Source organism: Ochotona princeps, unplaced genomic scaffold, assembly GCF_030435755.1.
Source record: "Ochotona princeps isolate mOchPri1 unplaced genomic scaffold, mOchPri1.hap1 HAP1_SCAFFOLD_1453, whole genome shotgun sequence".
NCBI classification, from domain to species: domain Eukaryota; kingdom Metazoa; phylum Chordata; class Mammalia; order Lagomorpha; family Ochotonidae; genus Ochotona; species Ochotona princeps.
The window spans coordinates 1-5,561 of NW_026698970.1; the positions used below are offsets into that span (position 1 = coordinate 1).

Below are 5,561 nucleotides of genomic sequence, written 5' to 3' on the forward strand. Positions count from 1 at the left end.
TTGTTTTCTTTAATAGGGGTGTCTTTTTTCAGAAGTATTCGTTGGAGTGTTGTGCTAGGAAGGTAGAGCTACACCTGTATCGTAAGAGTATGTTCTATGTGCGATCTCATGTCACTGGGCCGTTCTCGTTTTCTGCTCACACGCCCCCCCTATCAATATATATACACACATACTCATCTACGTACCACTGTGTATGTATATGTATATATAGATATGTGCCATTACATAGATTCACACATATACTCTAGTAAGCATGTTGCACTGAAGTCTCCCCCCTTTATATAGGCACTAATATGATATCATACGCAGGAGTCCATTCACCAATATATATATATATATATATATGTGTACACGTATTACACGAATACTTGCGTTCTCCTCTGTATGTAATGTACATGTTATTCTCTTCATGTAGTGGAGGTATGATAGATACGGATGTGTCTCCGCGTGCCTCTGTGTGGAATAGTTATCCTGTGGCGTTACTACGGAGAACGTCCTCGTCTTTCTAATTAGAGTAGAGGTTTTGTAGTTGAAGGTCTTGCTTAGAATGAGGGAGACGTTAAGTCAGTAGGAACAGTCAATCTTTTGATATACTGCGTACACGGACAGCGACTGTGGCTAGGAGAGAATGTGGGGGTTCACACAGACGGAGTTGCTGTGTGAGGTGCCTGAAAGAGGGTAAGACGTATAAGAGTGTGTTTATAGCTGCGGTTGTACTATGTCGCGATTGTTGCTGCGTCCATGTATCCAGTGCTGTATCTCTGTATGTGTGACTTACTAGTAAGCGAATTATACAACGGGGGGCGTGCTTTTTTTGCCATAAGGTGGATAGAGTGTGAAGAGCATTGTGAGGTGCGTGTTGTATTTTGCCGTTTGCCAGTGGGCGTATGTGTACTACTAGTGCCTTCCCTCTGCGTATATGTGGTTTCTCCATTACTCAGCTTTTTTGCTGCGTCATTTTCTGTGGCATCGGAAATACTCCCGTTGCGTTATCTTTGAGGAAGAGGGGGGGAACGAGATGGCGGGGAGGAAAGTGGTATACTAGAGCAAACGAGTCCATACTCAACACAAAAGGAAAAGCTCAGGACGGTGGCTTTAGTTGATACATCGTCCGGTGCAGCCATGCCAGGATCTATCATACTTGTCATACTGTATTTACGACGTACGATGTGGTGACCTGCCATTGACACTGTTCTTGTATACATGAAGCGTACCAGTTATCTGATGGGCCTATAGGGAATTTCTTGTTTGTTCTGTTTCTTTACATTAAGCAGTAGTATTCTACTGTCTGCTGTTGCCGGGGTTGTATGTGCTGCGCATGTCTGGGTGAGCCGTTGTTGATAATCTCAGCATGTTCAGCTCAGTGTACCTAGTTTGTTTTTCGTGGTCGTCAGTATGTGGTATGTATATCTTTGTGTGTGTGTGTGTTATTTAAGACACACAATTAACAAGAGATCTGCAATGATGTTGTGTTGATTCCTGTGAATTAGCGGATATTGCAGGTGGCTGTGCGATGATGTCTTCGCAGATACACGAAGGAGGAAGTGCCTGCTTGTTGTCTGGAGATATTGTGAGGCGCTGCTCGCTTTAAAGATCTGCCAGAGGCCGTTACGGTCGGATGCTTTAATTGTCGCCGCGAGTGTTCATGGAGTCGAGATTGGTGCTAGGGGTAGAGCTGCCTTGTTGGCGTGGGTTTGCGCTAACGCGCGCGCGCAGTGCTGCTGCAGCGGAAGAGAGGAGGAAAAGGAGGAGAGGAGTGTGTGTCAGCGCATGGGTCTCTCAGCGCTTAGTGTGTAGTGGTTTTTCTCTCGGTCTCCTCGTGGAGACGCACACACAGGAGGGTTCTCGTGCGGAGATAGTTGAGGGTGAAGGACAACGGACACGCACCAGCAAACAGCTTGTTGCTGCGGGTATGTTTTGTTGTGTGTGGAGTGCGTGCTGCTGCTTTCGAAGCACCGGCTGCTCTCCATTGTTTTTTCCATAGTGTGTTTTCTTGTGTCAGTGTGCGCTTAGGTGCGTTGATGTGTTCGTTGTTTTGCGTTGTCTGTTGTTGATGTGCCGCCCCATCATTTTGTTAGCGCTTTGCCTCGCCGCCACACACTGAATAGTCGACGTCTGGCGGATTTTGTTTTGAACGTAATCTCTTGTTTCTCGTCCTTAATCAGGGCGATTTTTACACCACTGCTTTATCGCGTGTGTCTCGTCCCTTGTTTTTCTCATAGTGCATTTTGAACAGCTCTGTGCTGCTGCTGCTATTGCTGCCGTGGCTTTCCAATTTTTGTCTGACCTTTTGTCTTCCGTTCTTCTGAACGGAAGTGTCGACGACGCGAGTACCTGCTGATCTTTTTAGAGGCGGGTATTACAGACGTTTGTGTTCTCGTCGTGTGTTCGTGTGTGTTGTGCGTCTTGTTTTTGTGCACAACGGGCTTCAAGTGTTTTGTCTTACTTTCTCGCTCTCTTCGGGCCGGTTTCTATTCGTTCATTCAAACAAAATGGAGAAGTACAGGAAAGTTCCGAAGGAGCGGGAGCCGATCAATTCGGACGAAATCCGCGTGACGTCCGTAGGCCGGGTAATGAACTACGTGGGTTATGCCACACGTTTGTTAAAATGGAGATGAAAGAGAGATCCCTTTGCGGTGCATTACCATCAAGGCGACCGGCAACGCCATTGCCCGTGCAGTAACGATGACAGAGGTCCTTAAAAGACGTTTCAAGGGCCTTCATCAAATTACCAAGTGCGGTAGTACAACCATCACTGATGTCTACGAGCCCACGGAAGAGGGTCTCGATAAGGTTTCTGAAGAACGCGTCGTTTCCTTTCTTGAAATCACTCTTTCAAGAGATCCTCTCGATGTCAATGATCCCGGATATCAAGCTCCTCTTGATGAGAGTCTCGTGAAAGAAAAGCGACCCGATAATTTCATTCGTTCTGGAGGTATGTATGCTCGTAGCTGGGAGAGAATATATACATGAAAGGTTGAGGGAGAGGAGGGAGGGATGATACAGTGCTGCCACAAAAAATATACAAAGTACCCGTAGGCATATATTGGGGTGTGACTACTGAAACAACAGTCACAGACGCGAGACGTTTCCGTCGCCGAGCAATTAGGCCTGTTCCACATGTGAGTGTGTTGGAGGCGACAAGCATGGGGATGAATGATCATATATATGAGTAGCATGCATGTATATAGTGAACAGGCTATGGCCGTCATAATAGGGGGTGTTTACAGGAGACGTGGGGGGGATAGTAGGATACAGGGAGCTGATCAAAGGCTTTGAAAGGTATTTTCGAGACGCGTCAAAGAGTGGGAGGGTGTGGGAATAGTTTTCATCTTTCAGAGAATCAAAACTGCAGAAACGGTAGCTGCGAACTAAAATCGCGGGTGTGGTGGGATGTATTGAGTTACAACAACGTTGATCTGGCTATAGATGAGAAGACATGGGGAAAAGGTGAGGCTCCAGCAAAACAGCTATAGGAACAACTGTTTGACGGCGATAGGGGAGATGACGTCGGGGAGATGGGGGAAAGAACTCTTATCCAGGGTTCTTTTATTTCATGAAGTTTTCAAAGAAGTCATAGTCGGTGAAGAATCTGAGTTCCTGTGTTACGTTTTTCTTTCTGAAGCACATGTCGTTCCATGGAATTTTCATAGAAGTCGTCGGTGAAGAAATTGAGTTCCTCTGATACGTTTTTCTTTCTGAAGCACATGTGCGTGGTTTTGGGTTTCAGCTGAGTCTTCATAGAAAACACGCATTACTAAAGATGTTAAGTGACACCGTGACAGTGTTGGGTAGAGAAGAGGCCCTGATCAAATCGACCATAACACATCGTTGAGGCCTGATCTGAAGAGGAAAGGACTAGTAGTTGCGCGCATCTCATGCATGTTGAAGATGATGTTAAAAAGTTTTTGAGAAAGTGTTTGACGGGGGGGAAGACGTGTGACTTCTTACTTAGAAGTGGAACTGCACGTTGGTAATGGGTTTTATAGAAAATTGTATGGTTTTGTTCTTGTGTATTTATGAATAGGCTACCGTGGTGGGTACATGCGGGGGAATGGCATGTACAGAGGTGGGCGCGGCTACAGAGGATATCGAGGAGGTTTCCGTGGTTTCCGTGGAAGGGGCAGGGAGGGACGCGGAGGAGCAGCAGTGCATGGACAAGCAGGCATGGGGGCTCAAAACGCGCACGCAGCGCAGGTAGAGGGCGGGTGGAGGATATGTGGAGGAGCAGTACGCTGTTGGTGGGCAGGAATGCAGCAATGGAGACCCTTCTTACAATGATAGTGCTGCTGATGCCATTCAATCCGTCGGTGGTGGCATGCCTCAAAATGCTAACCGGGGCGACCGGGTATCCCACAAGGGGTCGTGGAAGGTGAGCTTCTACTTGGAGCAGCAGCAGCAATAAAGCACTTGACTACAACGCAGTGAAAGGCTTCATAGAGGGGAGAGAGAGCATCCCAGCTTGTGCAGGGATGACGGTGTAATAGCAGTGCGCGTAAGACACTCACGAAGATTAGCCGGCTCATCTTGTCGAGTGGTTGTAGGTCTGCACACATACACGGTGTACTGCATGTAAGGAGCAGACGTATCTGTGTTTTAAGAGGGGAAGGCAGGCTACGCTCCGCTTGGATTTCATATCCCCCCACGCACACACACGCACGTTGGAGGAGAGGGGGGCGAGGGCGAGAGGCTGGCGCTTGCTTCCGGTGTGCAGCGGTTGTAGTTTGCTGAGCCTATGGCTGTCGTTTTCAGGAGGAATCAGAGAGTGGGTTTGTCCAGCACTTAATAAACTTTTTGCATTTGTTATGTTTGAATTTTTGCAGGGCCGTGGTTACAGGGTCAATGCCCGCGGTGGCAACTTTCGGGGGGCTCCGATGCGAATGGAGCAGTAAATGGCATGACGAGCTGAGAAGAAAACCAGGAATGATACGGGCAGGTTGTGGGCGCTCGTGAGTGGGGTGCTTATATTTTGAGACTAAGGTACATGCTGTATGTTTGAATAGAATCAGAGTGTGTGACGTGGTTGGAACTTTGCATGCAGGATCGCTTTTGCATTTGTGTTCACTACATTAGAATGAGTGGAGGATGCGTTGAGAATGTGACACTGTAGTGCTTCTAGCTGCTACACATGGCGCTGCGAAGCTGACGTGCAGAGTCGCCTCTACGCGCAAAAGGGCGGTGTGAGCGATTTTATACACGGTTCGTGCTCATTGAAAAAACGAATGCTGTTTGTGGAAAGCAAAGAATATGACACCCACTGCCACCCACACAAAAGATGCTTGGATGTATATCTGGCAACTTCCGCCTTGGAGGTTGCGGATGTGCGCCTTATTTCTTATGGCGTCACATACAGGTCGGATGCCCTTCGAAGGAGGAAACGACTCACGATGTATTCCATACAGTAGTGGCTTACGTGAGAGGACCCATAGCTCGCCTCTCATACAACACCGAAGGGTGATCTCGTAGGTAACGTAGCACGTGTGCGTGTAGAGGAAGGGCATTTTCCAGCTGAAAAGTTGTCCTAAACGGGGTACCCCGTCTGCTACTGGCTGCCGCACGAC

General features: G+C 47.9%; 1 pseudogene; it reads left to right on the forward strand.

Annotated features, from left to right (window-relative positions):
• Nucleotides 1-2,492: 2,492 nt before the first annotated feature.
• LOC131479144 (ribonuclease P protein subunit p25-like protein) lies at nucleotides 2,493-3,835 on the forward strand (annotated as a pseudogene).
• Nucleotides 3,836-5,561: the final 1,726 nt, after the last annotated feature.